The sequence below is a fragment of the Engystomops pustulosus genome, chromosome 2 (assembly GCF_040894005.1).
Source record: "Engystomops pustulosus chromosome 2, aEngPut4.maternal, whole genome shotgun sequence".
Classification (NCBI taxonomy): Eukaryota; Metazoa; Chordata; class Amphibia; order Anura; family Leptodactylidae; genus Engystomops; species Engystomops pustulosus.
The window spans coordinates 180,959,307-180,978,506 of NC_092412.1; positions in this window are offsets into that span (position 1 = coordinate 180,959,307).

Genomic DNA, 19,200 nt, shown 5'->3' on the forward strand with positions numbered 1-19,200 from the left:
ACCCAGCGCGCGCTGTACTAGTACAGCGCGCGTCGGGAAGGGGTTAAAAATCTTGTTTTCATGGGAATACCCATTTAATTGACCCAAATGTTGCTAGGCAGTCCACCTCTGGCAAAATCAAATCCTTTCATGCAAAGTGTAAGTAACAAAACAAAAAGAATAAAAATCATTTCAACACATTTGTGAACTAATGATTTATTAGGGGGCACATGGAAATGACATAGAGTCACCAGAATGTTAATTAGTGCCCTTTCCTTACCCTTTGCATCACTCTGCAACAGAAGAGATGGTCATAATGCTCAGTTTAATATGTCAACCTAATCAGAGATGATGAAATGTGTAACTATCTCCAAAAGTTTCACTCATTTACACAATTAGTATAATTTATTTTTTTATATAACTTGCAGGTCATATGTTCAGGAAATGTGTGAACAATATTACACGTGTTGTGTGCCAGGCATACACTCACTGGCCACTTTATTAGGTACACCTGTCCAACTGCTCGTTAACACTTAATTTCTAATCAGCCAATCATATTGCGGCAACTCAGTGCATTTAGGCATGTAGACATGGTCAAGACAATCTCCTGCAGTTCAAACCAAGCATCAGTATGGGGAAGAAAGGTGATTTGAGTGCCTTTGAACGTGGCATGGTTGTTGGTGCCAGAAGGGCTCTCTAGGGTTTACAGAGAATGGTCCGAAAAAGAAAAAACATCCAGTGAGCGGCAGTTCTGTGGGCTGAAATGCCTTGTTGATGTCAGAGGAAAATGGGCAGACTGGTTCGAGCTGATAGAAAGGCAACAGTGACTCAAATCGCCACCCGTTACAACCAAGGTAGGCAGAAGAGCATCTCTGAACGCACAGTACGTCGAACTTTGAGGCAGAAGACCACACCGGGTGCCACTCCTTTCAGCTAAGAACAGGAAACTGAGGCTACAATTTGCACAAGCTCATCGAAATTGGACAGTAGAAGATTGGAAAAACGTTGCCTGGTCTGATGAGTCTCAATTTCTGCTGCGACATTCGGATGGTAGGGTCAGAATTTGGCGTCAACAACATGAAAGCATGGATCCATCCTGCCTTGTATCAACGGTTCAGGCTGGTGCTGGTGGTGTCATGGTGTGGGGAATATTTTCTTGGCACTCTTTGGGCCCCTTGGTACCAATTGAGCATCGTTGCAACGCCACAGCCTACCTGAGTATTGTTGCTGACCATGTCCTTCCCTTTATGACCACAATGTACCCAACATCTGATGGCTACTTTCAGCAGGATAATGCGCCATGTCATAAAGCTGGAATCATCTCAGATTGGTTTCTTGAACATGACAATGAGTTCACTGTACTCAAATGGCCTCCACAGTCACCAGATCTCAATCCAATAGAGCATCTTTGGGATGTGGTGGAACGGGAGATTCGCATCATGGATGTGCAGCCGACAAATCTGCGGCAACTGTGTGATGCCATCATGTCAATATGGACCAAAATCTCTGAGGAATGCTTCCAGCACTTTGTTGAATCTATGCCACGAAGAATTGAGGCAGTTCTGAAGGCAAAAGGGGGTCCAACCCGTTACTAGCATGGTGTACCTAATAAAGTGGCCTGTGAGTGTATATTAGTTATTCTGCACAGGATGGTGCCATGTTTGCAGAAGGAAGTTCAGCAGTCCTTTTCTGTTTTTATCTGTTTAGTGTGAAGTCAAAATGTAACTTACATTAGGATAGAAAAGCTCAGGGAAAACAGTTTGACATCAATAATGAGAAGGGTGAGCAGGAGGCAAAATGCTAGAAGGAATAGGAAAGTAGGGACAAATGTGGGAGAATGAACGCCAGTCACTAAATAGTGAATTGAGAAAGAGGTCTGAACAAAAACTCCTCTATTTAAGGGTCTGTCGTTATTGTGGTTTTAGTACCATATCTTATGTAATAGGTTTGGTTCTAGTAACATATCTATGTAATAATCTTAGTGCTACAGTAGTAATGCATCTATGTAGTAATTTTTCTTCTGATAATATCTGTATCTGTAAAGTAATCTTGGTGACTTTAAACTGCAAATGACACACTGCCCCTTGATTGATGCTCTGTAGGTAGGCAGGAGGATTTTCCTCTTCTGCCAGGGATATCTTGGGAAACTCCTGATTAAGCTCAGTGCACACTTACCACAGGTAAGAGTAAAACAACTTGGTGCATTTATTGTAAGGGAAGGCAATAGGGATGAGCTAAGTGCAATGAATGCAAACAGGGAAAAGCATAAACAACGACAAAGTATTTACAGATACAATCTACTGTAATGTACTGCAAGCGGACGTAAAGGGTAACTGCATACCCCAGGCCTGGTTGGGGTAATGGTGGAGAGGGGTCACTTTAAATAATGAGCTCTGTGAACAACAAAGGGGTAAATCAGGATATAACTTACTATCACACACTCTGCAGGTGACAACACGCACTCTCTACCTGCACAGGATTATACTCTTATGCTGCAGCTATGCATATTACAGTCCAATCTTTGGTGCCCTGTTGCCTCGGATGATGGCACGCTTTCTGCAACGTTGGTTCACTTAAAGCTCTTAGTACTTTTGGGATTTATTCTTTTTGCAAACTCCTTATGAACAATAAAGTCTACTCACGACTTCTGCTTGTGGCTGCAGAGTTCAGGCACCTGGATGGTAATGGGGTTTCAGGCAGGAACCTCCTGTGTGGTGGATCTGAAGACCTCCTGGGGATCAAGCTGCTGTGCAGAGGTGAAGCTTCTCCAGCAGGTCCTCTTCTCTGCTGGGGCTGAGCTGTTGTGGTGTCTCTGGTCTTCTGCTGTGGTCTAAGTACAGGACTCTTTCTCTCCACCTTGCCATGTGCTGTCAGTCCTCTCTGCTGCACATGAGGTCTCTCCATCTTCTCCATTTCTTCCCCCACATACCCTTCTCAGCCAATCAGTTCTCTCCTCTACAGCTCCTCCTCTAGGTGGCATTTGCACAGAGAAGCAGGTGGTGCTGGGATATGTAGCCCAGTTTACTCCAGGAGAATATGTGCTTGTGACTGCTAGTCATAACCCCTGCTTCACATTAATTACATTGTATATGTATATGTTACATGTATATGCTGTGCTCCCAGCAGAGGATACACTCTCCCCGGGTCATACTAAAAGGCCAATCAAGATATGATGACTCACTAGTCCAACTATAGTCTAGTCCCCACTTATCATTGGATTCAATCAGTAGTTTCAGGGTTGACTACTGGGTTGGCAATGTGCCTACGACAGGGACTTCTTCTTGGAGGCCGGGTGACTGACTGAACTCCATCATCCTGTGACAGTTGCAATCTGATGTTCTGTCCCACTAGCAACAGATGTTGGCGATGGTAGGTCTTTGTGATCCCACCTCCATTCTCTACTACCACATTGGGTTCTGGTCCCCAACGATCGGGTGTTTACCCTGCAGACCCAGCGGTTGAATCAGAACTCTATCTCCTCGCTGCAGAATGTGTTCTCGAACTCTCCGGTCATAAGGGATCTTGTTTCTTGTTCCAGCTTGACCAGAAGCTTGATCAGCCAATCTGTAGGCCTTATTCAATTCTTCCTTTAACTGGGACACATACTTCTTGTAGGTCTTACCAGATGAATGGTCAGATGACACTCTAAAGCAGATATTCACAGGTAACCTAGCATCTTTCCCAAATATGAGGAAGTAGGGGGAATACCCCATTGACTCAGTTTTGGTGCAGTTGTAAGCATGTACCAAGTGACTTATGTAACGGAAGACCTTCTTCACGTGTTGACTTATGTAATGGCTCGAATGTCACTTTTGTTTAGAGTCCAAGGTACTTAACATGTTGAGGAGTGTTCTATTAAACCTCTTTGGTTAAGGATCCCCTTGAGCATGAAATGGTGGCGTTCTAATGACCTTTAAATCCCTCCCATTGAAGGATCTTCTTTTTGGGCCTTTTGCACTCGGTTTCAGGTCAGTTAAGGCAGGAAGTCAGTATTCACCCTAGTCAACAAAGGTAATAGAACTCCTAAGAATTGTGCTGGCTTTATGCTTCTGACACAGGGCTTTCATCTCTGGAGCAGGCAATTCTATCCAAGCCTCTTCTTCATCATTCAGCTACTGCCTGGGAAGGCGCGAGAGTGAATCAGCATCAATTTTGTGGTTCCTTGTCTATATTTCAAGCTGAAATTATAAACAGCTAGTACTGCAAGCCATTGGTGCCCAGTTGCATCAAGCTTGGCTGTAGTGGATTGTCTTCAGTGTGAACTTTGAAAGCGTACACCGTAGAGATAGTCATGGAGCTTGTCTATCACTGCACAATTCAATGCCAGTTGCAATGGTTCACTAACCTTGAAGAAGGTCTTCCCCTTTGCCTTCATGGAGCACATATTCCTTCTGAGAGGAGGATATGCCTAGGTCTTGAACAGCTATATCCCATATCCTGTAACACACTATGATATGACTAACAGCAGTGGTTTTATTTTCTGAGGGATGCATCCTGAATAAAGACAAACTTTTTAAAATTTTTCGGGACTTACACGCTGGATTTAATCTCCAGCATTTGGTCCATGCGAGATCCATGACGTGCATTTGCCAGCATACACACTCGGTGAGCCAGTATTTTTTCTTCTTTTCTTATTGGTGATAACTTGACTCTGGCTGAATCTTTGAAAATTGACTCACTAACCCCTCCATAGCTGCTACCAGCAAATCAGCAAAAGCAGGTGTTTCTTCAGATCTGATTGGCGGTGGTGTAGGCCTTCTATGCTGCGTGTTTGGATCCTGATGCAGAACCGCTGTGGGCCTCATAGGCCAGATGTTTTTCCTTTGCTGACCGTATTCTCTTTCCAAAAACTTCTCAGTAGCTATTAGTGCTGCTGGGAACTGGGTGTCCTCATCACACCTGCCATCAACCACCTTTGCATGGGTGATACCATGAAGTTCATTCACTGTCTGCAGTATCACATCATCCGATACATTACCACATAAGGCAAATTTACCACATAAAGCAAAACATTGTTCCTCAACAAGGTACATCTCCTCACACCATATGGACACTTTTCTTTCTGTTAAATTCTCCATGGCAACTATTCCTGTTTTGGTTGATCTCAGCAGTACCTCCACTGTAACACCCCTTCAGGCCAACCTCTGCAGGAAGAGTGTGCAACATCCCCCACCGGGGCACAGCCTTTTCTTGAGTCGCGGAGGCAGTCGGGGGCCAGAATACCGGTAAGGCTGGCGCTTGTGACCTAGGCCGACCTACAGCCTGGCAGATCTCCAGCAGGTGGTGTGTGCAAGGAATATGGAGGGAGAGGCTGAGGTACTGGTTCTCCCTGGGGCAACCCCTTGGTGTCCGTATTATATGTCCCTGGGTGATGGATGAGGAGCTGGTGATACAGCCGTATCCAGAGACCAGACGGAGGCAACAGTGTGCAAAATAACTCAGGTTCTTTATTCGAACAACTGCAGGCAATGGGCCAAACGATCTTGAGCAGATTCCGGATTACTGGAGATTCCGGAATTGCTGGAGTGTGCAACGTCCCTGCCAATGCGCATTCCTATGCAATACATATAGAGGTAATTGAGCAGCGGTAGATTCTGCCTGGATAGGCAAGGGTTAAAAGCATGTTAATGTCATCATCCAATGATGTTCCACCTTTTGTAACTGGAGTGAGAATGGAGGAGGAGACTACCTGACTAGGGAGTAACTAAATCCTTAGTCAGGGGAGGAGTTAGTACAGAGTTCTAAAAACTTCAGAGAGGAGTTAGCTCTCTTAAAAAGCCAAGCTCTCAACATAGGAGAAGCTCTGAGCACAAGCTCTGACTACAGGCCTGCTAGGCCTCAGCTCAGCAACTTCACATAGAGTGACACAGGACAAACAGGACAAAGCTGCAGCTTCCAGCATTGGACACAGCTACATATCAGCTTGCCCCTGCATCCAGGCTGGTGAGGCAACTCCTGAGGTTTCTCTCCAAAATCACTCCAGTACTGCATTTGTACAGAATTGTTTGCCGTGTTCTTACCGTTGGTTGAATAAAGAACTGTAAGTTACTTTTATGCACAACATTGCCTAGTCTGGTCCCTGCTATAGCTGCATCACCACCAAGGCCGCCCCATCTTGGTGACTTTAAACTGCAAATGACACACTGCCCCTTGATTGATGCTCTGTAGGTAGGCAGGAGGATTTTCCTCTTCTGCCAGGGATATCTTGGGAAACTCCTGACTAAGCTCAGTGCACACTTACCACAGGTAAGAGTAAAACAACTTGGTGCATTTATTGTAAGGGAAGGCAATAGGGATGAGCTAAGTGCAATGAATGCAAACAGGGAAAAGCATAAACAAGGACAAAGTATTTACAGATACAATCTACTGTAATGTACTGCTAGCGGACGTAAAGGGTAACTGCATACCCCAGGCCTGGTTGGGGTAATGGTGGAGAGGGGTCACTTTAAATAATGAGCTCTGTGAACAACAAAGGGGTAAATCAGGATATAACTTACTATCACACACTCTGCAGGTGACAACACGCACTCTCTACCTGCACAGGATTATACTCTTATGCTGCAGCTATGCATATTACAGTCCAATCTTTGGTGCCCTGTTGCCTCGGATGATGGCACGCTTTCTGCAACGTTGGTTCACTTAAAGCTCTCAGTACTCTTGGGATTTATTCTTTTTGCAAACTCCTTATGAACAATAAAGTCTACTCACGACTTCTGCTTGTGGCTGCAGAGTTCAGGCACCTGGATGGTAATGGGGTTTCAGGCAGGAACCTCCTGTGTGGTGGATCTGAAGACCTCCTGGGGATCAAGCTGCTGTGCAGAGGTGAAGCTTCTCCAGCAGGTCCTCTTCTCTGCTGGGGCTGAGCTGTTGTGGTGTCTCTGGTCTTCTTCTGTGGTCTAAGTACAGGACTCTGAATACGGATGAGCCAAGTGCAATGGATGCAAACTGGGAAAAGCATAAACAAGGACACCTCTGGCCTGGTTGGGATAATGGTGCAGGGGGGTCCCTCTACATAATGAGCTCTGTGAGCAACAAAGGGGTAAATGGGGATAACATACATATGACAGCTCACTACCCCACACCCTGCAGGTGACAACAATATTATTATTATTACATTATATTATTTTATTAACAATAAAATCTACTCACAAATCTGAGTAACTACACTCCAGGCTTCTGCTTTTGCTTGTGACTGCTGGTCTTAATCCCTGCTTCACATTGATGACATTGTCCAATGTATATGCTGTGCACCCAGCAGGGGCTACACTGTGGAAATACATTTAATTAATTCATTTAGTGTGTGATCATTTTTTTAAATTGGGGAGGTATAATAAGTATAGGGGCATTGAGGGAGCTTTAGTAGACGCCACAGGTATTAAGTATGGATTGCAATTTTTATATGTTATTCCACATACAAAAAAAAGAAAATATTCCAAAAGTTCTTCATTTTCAAAGTTTGAAATGTTCGGCTTTCCAGGGACATAGTTAAACTCCCCGCAAAGCTTGAACTAACATTTCTGGAATGTCTGCTTTATGATGACATGGTTTTTTTAAGTGTCTAATTTTTTTCTAGAAAAATTTTGAGGGACAACTCAGCTTTCAAGTGACTTTGAAAGGCCTAAATAATAGTAAAACCCCATAAATCACTATAGAAACTGCACAGCTGTACATTTGTAAAACAACTTCTATTAAGTCTATTAACCTTTTACGTCTTTTTACAGGGATTGAGAAACTTTTGAAATTTTTTTTGGAGAAAATACATTAATTTAGGCCAAAAATGCTACTTTCACAATTAATTAAATGATAAAATGCCCAATGTTGACAATGTTAGTATTGACAAGAGAGGCATATTCCGTATTTTTCTGTTGACAGATCTGGCTGAGGGCTTATTTTTTATGAAAAGAGTTGTTCTTTTCAGTTGTATCATATTAGGGTGCATAATCTTTTTTTGATCGCTTTTTAGAACATTATTTGTGAGGGTATTTGCTGAAAAATTATATATTACAGTAACTTTTTCATGTTTTTTTTTATTACGTTCACTGTGCGGGTGAACGGTGCTGGTTAATACGGACCCTGTAATACCAAATATGTACATGTTTTTGTGTTTTATATAGTTATTTGATTAGAGGACTTGAGCTTGAACAAGTGTTCGTCTGATTGTCCATGTTCAAGCCCTTACACTGCAATATCGGGAGTCCAAACCAGGGGCATTAAACTTACACTCACCGGCCACTTTATTAGGTACACCATGCTAGTAACGGGTTGGACCCCCTTTTGCCTTCAGAACTGCCTCAATTCTTCGTGGCATAGATTCAACAAGGTGCTGGAAGCATTCCTCAGAGATTTTGGTCCATATTGACATGATGGCATCACACAGTTGCCGCAGATTTGTCGGCTGCACATCCATGATGCGAATCTCCCGTTCCATCACATCCCAAAGATGCTCTATTGGATTGAGATCTGGTGACTGTGGAGCCCATTTGAGTGCAGTGAACTCATTGTCATGTTCAAGAAACCAGTCTGAGATGATTCCAGCTTTATGACATGGCGCATTATCCTGCTGAAAGTAGCCATCAGATGTTGGGTACATTGTGGTCATAAAGGGATGGACATGGTCAGCAACAATACTCAGGTAGGCTGTGGCGTTGCAACGATGCTCAGTTGGTACCAAGGGGCCCAAAGAGTGCCAAGAAAATATTCCCCACACCATAACACCACCACCACCAGCCTGAACCGTTGATACAAGGCAGGATGGATCCATGCTTTCATGTTGTTGACGCCAAATTCTGACCCTACCATCCGAATGTCGCAGCAGAAATCGAGACTCATCAGACCAAGCAACGTTTTTCCAATCTTCTACTGTCCAATTTCGATGAGCTTGTGCAAATTGTAGCCTCAGTTTCCTGTTCTTAGCTGAAAGGAGTGCCACCCGATGTGGTCTTCTGCTGCTTTAGCCCATCTGCCTCAAAGTTCGACATACTGTGCGTTCAGAGATGCTCTTCTGCCTACCTTGGTTGTAACGGGTGGTGATTTGAGTCACTGTTGCCTTACTATCAGCTTGAACCAGTCTGCCCATTTTCCTCTGACCTCTGTCAGAGGACTGTCACTCACTGGATGTTTTTTCTTTTTCAGACCATTCTCTGTAAACCCTAGAGATGGTTGTGCGTGAAAATCCCAGTAGATCAGCAGTTTCTGAAATACTCAGACCAGCCCTTCTGGCACCAACAACCATGCCACGTTCAAAGGCACTCAAATCAACTTTCTTCCCCATACTAATGCCTGGTTTGAACTGCAGGAGATTGTCTTGACCATGTCTACATGCCTAAATGCACTGAGTTGCCGCTATGTGATTGGCTGATTAGAAATTAAGTGTTAACGAGCAGTTGGACAGGTGTACCTAATAAAGTGGCCAGTGAGTGTACATGCCTCGGTTATGCTTGACAGTAGCATGTAAGGGGCTTTACCGCTGGGATCGGACGTTTTTCCAATCCCGGGTGTTAGTGCCGGGTTTGGACTATGATGACACAGCCAACGTAGAAAGGCGGCGCATCAGACAAAGTACTCTTAATGGCCGCCTTAAAAACCAGATATGGCAGTCATTAAGAGATTTATTGCCACTTAGGTATATCGTCAAGCCATGGTTTGCAATGACAGCTACTTGCTTCAACAATAACTGCAGTATGTATCTTTAAAAAATGTTTTAGTATATAGATGATCATGCTTCCTAAAAATAAAAAAACTGTATTTTATCCACACTGTGTGTGAAGTGGAAATTTTGTGCATTATTATTCAAATAAATTTTAAATTGTCCCCTAACATTTTAATACCCAGCCAAACAATTAAAATATCATCAATAAATTGATAATGTATATTCAGATATTTCAAGAAATGGTTACTGGTGTTAAAATATAACGCCAGTTAATTTTATACACTGATCACAGTTGGGTTACCTAAGGAGAAATTACATACCTACACCAATCGCTCCATTCAGCGATGAATCTCTGACCCTTGCAAAATCTTATTGGTGGTCTCCATGTGAATGGCCCTATGTACTATAAAGATTACAGTAAGAACTTCATGAAGTACAGGCTGATGGGCTCATAGGTCACAGATCCTGGGCATCTAATCAATTCCCTAAATTTGAGGATATATGAGATAAATTCAAAGAGTGGGTTTGTTCATCCTCCTAGCTGAAGCTGAGTTCTAAGTTGGTGTGCATGCACGGACATGCACACTGGGCTTCCCCAGGTTAAACAGCGTTCTAAGTTGGCACCTGACCAATAGGGAGAAGGAAATAGGAGAGCTATTAACAAATGGTACACTATGAGTGGGGAAGACATCATGGAAATAGTTAATAAAAACCAGGCTCCACATGTGGTCCAACAGTCATCTGCCCCCGATAAAGCCACTGTTACTGGAAAGTTTAGGTCCGTAGCAAATTTCAGTGTTCCGCTCACTGACCTGGAGCCTGAACACATCATTATTCAGTATTCAGGTTGTACAAGCAGCCAATCAAACAGCTTCCAGCACCTTTGGAACCACAAGCATGTCCTCTGTAGGCATGTCTTTGTTTGGCTGGGCTGGACATGGGTCACACGTCTAGACGCCATTGATCACAAGAGGCAGCAAGGGAGAACTTACTACTCGTCACAGGGTCAGTCAGCTAGGCTTGTGATACAGCAGCAATTGCCCTGGCCAGTGAAACTGAGGAGTATAGAAGAGGCTCCTTTTATTAGGGACAGGTGAAAATCTGAAATAATTGCTCTTATAAGGGCACTATAAAGAATTGCTTCAGTGCAGGGATATTCTTACTGATTATACATCAATACTAGCAAAGACCAGACCTGTTTATTAGTATACACTGCACCATCCAGCAAGATCTTGAAGATCCTGTCTTTGTTCAGTGTTCAACCACAGAAAAATCCTAAATCATAATCATTAATCAAACCTTGTTTGCAAAGTTGCTCCTTTTAGAGAATATTGTGCTTTTCTACCTAGTTAAGTGGGTGGTTAGTGAGAATAGCGCACACAAATACCTAGTTCAGAAAAGTTATGTGGTCAGAGAAATTTGCACTTTTCTACCTATTTCAGAAGTCTTGTTGTCAGAGAAAATTGCACTTTTCTACCCAGTTCTGAAAACTGTAGTTAGTGAGAATAGCACACACAAATACCTAGTTCAGAGAAGTCCTGTGGGCAGAGAAAATTGCATTTTTCTACCTAGTTGAGAATTATTGTCAGAGAAAATTGTGCCTTTCTACCTAGTTCACACTTTTATGTGTGGGTCATAAAAGTCTTGTCAATTAATATCGTCCAGTTATGCCTTGATTGTAAAATTGCTATTATATTACTATTTGGTACTGCAGGCGGTGTCGGACTGGGGTATCTGGGGCCCACCAGTGAAATTGATTCTGGGGACCCACCCTGCTGTTACATTGAAATATAACCTATATTTGTGGAGTCTTCATGCACATGTCTGTATAGGGGCCTTTCATCCGAATGCACAATTTGTGGCCAGATCACAGCTCTCATAGAGGTTTGTAGCACCGATCACTGTGGGTGAGTCAGTTGGCTTTCCTTTCTACGCCTGACTGTCTGCTACTCCCAGGATCCGGTTTGTGTGAATATGTCCTAAGAGTTGTCACACATAAGAAAGTTTTTAATTACAACTGGACTGATCTGACACATGCTGTAGTGGCAACTGGCACCTGACTGCTGACAAGTTTTCTCCTTTGGGTCAAGTATTTCATGACGACTTTAGGTCCAGAAGTGCCACGACTTATAGCTGCAGAATTTTCCCCAAGATATCATCAGCTCCAGTCAGCACATTTCCACACTGTGCAACTAAAAATACCATAGTCACTTAAGGATAGTGTCACCTGTAAAACAGATATGCCCCACACCATAAATAACATTACCGCCACAACACAACTGAACATGCTATGCCTCACACATATATAAAATATAGACCCATTAGAAAAAATGACATTGCAGCTGTCAGTTGATTACAATATATACAGTATCCTCCCAATAACTACATAATATAAGTAAATTATTAGTTTATCTATATTAAGCCCATTCTAATAATTTATGTTCCATATAAGACTCTTTTCTTTTTTTATAGATATTGCACTGCTGATCAAAAATTTTATGTAAAATGTCTGCAATCCTTTTAGATGTTTTGCCCCCCATTAATTACTATTGTGTATAATCTTCTAAAAATTGCAACTCTCAATACTACTTGTCATTTGTATACAGAGAGGACCTCACAAAGATAGTTCACTGAAAAATATTAGTTCACCAAAAAAATTATACTATACATATAGCCCCCACCAAATAAATACATTACATGTAGGCCCTTCCAAATTAGTACATTACATACGCCCCCCCCCCCCAATGAGTGCATTGGATATAGGCCCCCTCAAATTAAAATGTGTACATTACATATAGCCCACCCCTAAATTAGTACATTGTATATAAGCCCCCTCAAAATAGGCAATTACATAAAGGCCCCTCAAATCGTTACATTACATATAAAGCCCCCCAATCATTACATATAGCCCCCTAATCCTTACATTACATTTAACCCACCTCTCCTAATCGTTACATTACATAAAAGTCAGCAGTTGTAACCCACAGTTGTAACCCCCTATTCAGAGTCATGCTGCTGTATGCTATATATTACCATACATTACCTATAGGTTGTAAAAATAAATGTATTACCGGTATTTTTGCATTTTGTGCATTTTGATGTGGTTCTCTGTAGGAAAATTAAAATCTGACATTTTTTGCCCCCATCAGATAAAGAGTCAAATGGAATCTGATTATGCATCCACTCAGGGACAAATTATGACCCTGGGCCCTGGGCTGTATAAATATTTTAGCCCCTACAAGTCTTTTGCTTTCAACCTGCGGTTTCAGGACCTTTGGAGGACCTTCAAAGGTCCTGAAATGGCTCTTGTGTACATGGGTATTGAGAGCAGTAACAGATGTATGAGGATTTCATGGGGTTTGGGTGGCCATTACTGCATATTCTATACACATGTTTTGTTGAGACAGGTATGTAGATAGAGATGAGGCCTGGGATGCACCAATACTCAGGAATACCCTTCCCCGGACTATCAGACTCATACCCAACCTCCAAAGTTTCAAACTTGCTCTTAAAACCCATCTCTTTAGGAAGATCTATCATAATCCCTAACTGCATGAAACTTCAACTTTCTCTTTACTAACCCGTCCTTTGTCCTCTTCCTATCTGTTATCCAGCAAACGCGAGATATACACCAAGCTCACAGCTTCTCTACTTTCAAGCTCTTGTGTCGACCCTCATCTTCATAGACTGTAAGCTCTTGTGTCACCTCCTCATCCTCATAGACTGTAAGCTCTTGTGTCACCTCCTCATCCTCATAGACTGTAAGCTCTTGTGTCAACCCTCATCCTCCTAGACTGTAAATTCTTGTGTCAACCCTCATCCTCATAGACTGTAAGCTCTTGCGTCCCCCCTCATTCTCATAGACTGTAAGCTCTGGTTCAACCCTCATCCTCATAGACTGTAAGCTCTTGTGTCCCCCCTCATTCTCATAGACTGTAAGCTTTTGTTCCCCCTCATTCTTATAGACTGTAAGCTCTTGTGTCACCCCGTCATCCTCATAGACTGTAAGCTCTTGTGATCAGGGCCCTCACTCCTATTGTTCTATATAACTGTTTGTACTCTATAATGTAACATTATGCTTGTATATGTCCCCTATGATTTGTAAGGCAGTACAGAACATGATGGTGCTATATAAATAAAGATTATTATGAAGCCCCCTAATCGTTACTGTCACGGCGAGGACGCCGCCGCCTCGTCACGTGACGTGGGGTGCAACTGTACAGGTTAATTTAGCCTACTCAAACTTGCGCTCACCTTTCACTCAGGACACAAATTGAGCATAAATCACACCTCATACAGCTCCAGCACCAGACCAGACCTGCTGCCACCACTTATTGCATTTATACCGGGACCAATAAGTATCCCACTCTACATCAACTCTTGCTCTCAAGCAGTCAGCTTGTCACACTCAGCACTCCAGCAGTCACACAGTTAACCACACTTCACAAGGCTATAAGTTCGCAGAGCATACAGGGACCAAAATTAAAGTGAAAAGCTTTAATTACAAAAGGTTGATCAGTGCATAAAAAGATATTAAAAACAAAAGAATTACAAAATAAAATGACACACAACACGGCAAAACAGTTATAAAATAAAAAGGGAGAAAAATAACAGAAACTTACAAACTTATAGTAAATCCTGATCCCTGGAGGTGGGAGAAATAAGGGACACACTCAGCTTGTCAAGCAGCCCCCAAAATGTGAACACCAATTCTTGGATTTCATATTGTTTTATAACTTCTCAGTTTGGTTCAGATTTCAGAACCTCCCATTCATTAATTAGTCCAGAGGGTCATTCACGATTGGGCAAAGTTTTAATGAGGGGGGAGAGTCCAGGAATATTTAGACAGTCTTTTGTTTCCAAATCCTGATGCAGAAGAGGGGGGGGGGGGTAGGGAGACCAAATGTCCTTTGGGGTCTGAACAGACCAGTCTTCAGTTCAGAGGTTATCAGGCTGTTAAAGCTCCAGGATGTCATAAAAGCTGCCTGGACACTTCAATGGATGCCAAATATTTAAACAAAGTTTGTAATTACCCTATAGTTAAACCAATCTTATACATTCACAATTAATATCTCCTTGACACCTCCCCCTTTCAAGAATGGGCAAATTTGAAATGACCCACGCCATTTTAAATTTTCCCAAGCCAATTACCAATAATACATTGCAGAAGTTCAGTACCATAAAAATCATTGCCATAAGAAGTGATTACCTGGGCACATCAACCATCAGGTTCTTTGTCCTGTGTATAAGGCCAAGTACTATCTCCCCTGGTCACTTGTACACTGCTGTGCTGGGACCCCCTGCTGACTTTATGGCTTTGTGCTGCAGAAACACTAAGTTCTGTGTCCCCTCTCCCAAGTGTGAAATGGTTAACCCTCTCCCTGCTGGATGAAATACCAATGGAGTTAAGTGTAGGACTACTGTACCCAGTTACATTGTGTTTTGGTTTTCCAGCTGTACAGCTATTAGAGTCCCTCTCTTTATCATTTATACTACAGGGCTTAGGTTGGACCACTGACTGAACTCTCTCCTGAGAGTCCCTATGCCCCTGCTCCCCTTTCTGATCGCTCCCCAAAACTGCACTGGCAACACTCATCACTGGGAACCCGACCTCACTGTGGACCCCAGTCTCCTCTCTCAGCACTGGTTCTAGTGTACACGCTGTCTGTGGCTCATAGACACACTGCATCTCCCCAGTCTCCTCTCTCAGCACTGGTTCTAGTGTACACGCTGTCTGTGGCTCATAGACACACTGCATCTCCCCAGTCTCCTCTCTCAGCACTGGTTCTAGTGTACACACTGTCTGTGGCTCATAGACACACTGCATCTCCCCAGTCTCCTCTCTCAGCACTGGTTCTAGTGTACACGCTGTCTGTGGCTCATAGACACACTGCATCTCCCCAGTCTGAGTAGAGGCATCTTTGTGGCTCATGCTCTGAGCCCTACTCATCTTGACACCTCTTGTCTGCTCTAGGACCTCTCCTTGAGTAATGGCCTCCACCAGATCCACACTCAGGACCTTAGAGCTTTGAGGTGCAGATTCAGAGACTCCATCTTGGCAGCCTCTCACACCCTTCACCATATCTGCTGACTGCAGGGTTATCTCTGGGGGCCTGTTCACCACCCCCTCCCCCGTAGCTTCCTCATACTGGGACACCTCTGGTTCTGGAGCAGGCATAGCCTTGCTCTTGCTATCCTGTCCTCCTTCCCAGACCAGTCCCCTTGGGCTTCTGCCCATTTTCTCATATGATTGTTGTACATCAGGCACATACACAGTTGTCATTTTTCCCAAATCATTTCCCAACAATACATCCACAGGCAATTCTTGTGACACTCCCACTTGTCTGATACCTCTACCAGAACCCCAGTCCATAAAAACCTTGGCAACGGGCACTCCTGGATGGCATCCGGTTATCCCCTGCACAGGCAAAGTCTTTTCTGGAATGATGTCCTTAGGGTTTATAACCTCAGGGCGAACCAATGAATAACTTGCCCCTGAGTCTCTTAATCCCTGAGTGACTCTATCACCCACTATCACAGTCTGCATGTGATGCTGTAACTTCTTCATATCACCAGAAAGCAGCATGACTACTGGTACTGTAGAGTAGACAGTTGCCCCTCTCTCTGGGCACGCAGACCTCAGATGACCCACTTTGTTACAAATAAAACATTTGCGCATATCCCCCTGATTTATAGACTCCCTCAGTGTAATGTTCTCACCCACTTTGGAGACAGAAGGCTGTGATGTTGTCCTGGCTTGTTTCTCCTTCCAGCTGGTGGACCTTTGGGGGGATATTTCCATCTTGGCTTCAGGCATCCGGTTGGCAGTATAGGAGTCAGCAATCTGCGCAGCTTCATCCGCAGTTTTAGGCTCCCTGTCACAAACAAACTGTCGTACATCCACAGGACAAATGTGCAGAAATTGATCTTTTATCATGAGATCCTCCAGGTCCTCACGGCTGTTGACAGAAAGTCCTCGGGTCCACTGTAGAAAGGTAGTCCGTAAGTTGCCTACTGTATCTGCATAGCTGTCAGTTGATCCTCGCTTTACGCTCCGGAATTTCTTGCGGTACACCTCTGGAGTTAGGTTGTACTTTTTAATCAAAGCTGCTTTTATAGCATCATAGTCCTCATCAAGCTCAAGAGGAAGGTCAGCAAATACTTCCAGGGCTTTGCCTCTTAACCCTGGGCTTAAATACTGTGCCCACTGCTCACGGGGCAGATGGTATTGTCTGCAGGTCTTCTCAAAAGACCGCAGAAAAATGTCCAAGTCCCCATCCTTGTCCAGTACTGGAAAACGTTCTTGACGAGGTCTTTTGGGGTCTACATCTTGGGATTGGGGTTGCACAGAATTGATACCCCTTTCAATACGCGCCATTTCCAGCCTGAATTCTCTATCAGCCTGGCGCTCTGCGGCTGCTCTCTCCTCTCTCTCTGCTGCTGCTCTCTCCTTCTCTCTCTCTGCTGCTGCTCTCTCCTTCTCTCGCTCTGCGGCTGCTCTCTCCTTCTCTCGCTCTGCGGCCGCTCTCTCCTTCTCTCGCGCTGCTCTCTCCTCTCGCGCTGCGGCCGCCTGATTAAATTGAAGGATAAGCTGCAGGCGCAGGCTAGGATCACATTCACCTAGCTGCTGTAGGGCCATTTGTAAAGACACATCCATGCCTTCCTGAGGGCTCCTGCTGTGGGTAGCCTCAGGGGAAACTCTTCCAGGATTAATGTCCATATCTTGGCTCCCTTGAGCCGTGCCAGATCCTTGCTCTGCATCTTGCTCCATCAAAGCACAAACCAGCAGCTCTTTGGACTTGTCAGCCGGGTCGATACCTCTCTGCTCACAGAGGTGGACTAGAGCCTCCTTGCTCTGTCTCTTGTAGATGGTTGCCATCACTGAGTGCAACCTTTGCCAAATAAAAGATAGAAAAGAAAAACGGGGAAGGGAAACTGTTTGCACGTGTGTCTTAGAACAGCACTGATTTGGTCCGTGTAAAACTAGGGAACTCCTCGCAAGGATTCCACTAGTCCTTAAGTGCAGGGGTTAGTTACTTAATCCCAACACTTAATGCTCTGACAAAAATGAATTTATCCCACCGCTGCCACCAATTTGTCACGGACGAGGACGCCGCCGCCTCGTCACGTGACGTGGGGTGCAACTGTACAGGTTAATTTAGCCTACTCAAACTTGCGCTCACCTTTCACTCAGGACACAAATTGAGCATAAATCACACCTCATACAGCTCCAGCACCAGACCAGACCTGCTGCCACCACTTATTGCATTTATACCGGGACCAATAAGTATCCCACTCTACATCAACTCTTGCTCTCAAGCAGTCAGCTTGTCACACTCAGCACTTTAGCAGTCACACAGATAAGCACACTTCACAAGGCTATGAGTTCGCAGAGCATACAGGGACCAAAATTAAAGTGAAAAGCTTTAATTACAAAAGGTTGATCAGTGCATAAAAAGATATTAAAAACAAAAGAATTACAAAATAAAATGACACACAACACGGCAAAACAGTTATAAAATAAAAAGGGAGAAAAATAACAGAAACTTACAAACTTATAGTAAATCCTGATCCCTGGAGGTGGGAGAAATAAGGGACACACTCAGCTTGTCAAGCAGCCCCCAAAATGTGAACACCAATTCTTGGATTTCATATTGTTTTATAACTTCTCAGTTTGGTTCAGATTTCAGAACCTCCCATTCATTAATTAGTCCAGAGGGTCATTCACGATTGGGCAAAGTTTTAATGAGGGGGGAGAGTCCAGGAATATTTAGACAGTCTTTTGTTTCCAAATCCTGATGCAGAAGAGGGGGGGGGGTAGGGAGACCAAATGTCCTTTGGGGTCTGAACAGACCAGTCTTCAGTTCAGAGGTTATCAGGCTGTTAAAGCTCCAGGATGTCATAAAAGCTGCCTGGACACTTCAATGGATGCCAAATATTTAAACAAAGTTTGTAATTACCCTATAGTTAAACCAATCTTATACATTCACAATTAATATCTCCTTGACAGTTACATTACATATAAACCCCCCATTTTTACATTACATATAGCCCCCCCAATTGTTACATTACATTTTTTGGAATAAGAATTATTATAATAAGTAATATAAGGAGGAGGATATCGCCGTACCTTCTATATATTTCAAATGGAAGACCGTCTAATCCTGGGCTGGTGTTACCTGCTATAGCTTTTACTGCCTGTCTCAATTCCTCTACCGTCAATGAGGAATCCAATTCCCTCCTCTGTTCCTCTGTTTAAGAGGGGATCTCAGTCCCTCTAAAATATTTAATTATCTCCTCCTCTATTGTATTTTGGGTTCTGTATAGTTCTGATAAAAAACCCTCAAACACTTGTTGAATTTGTTGCTCTCCAGTGACTATTATCCCCTATATATCCCTTATTTTCTCAATCTTGTGTTTTTTGCCCTGCTCTCGAATCACCTCTGAAAGCAATTTCTCCGGTTTGCCTGTTTGGCAAAAATATTTTTGCCTGCTGAGCCTTGTGTTCCAAGTGTTCTGTGTAAGCTTTCTTGGCCCTCTGTAGTTGTTGACTGCTTTCTAGTGTGGGATTA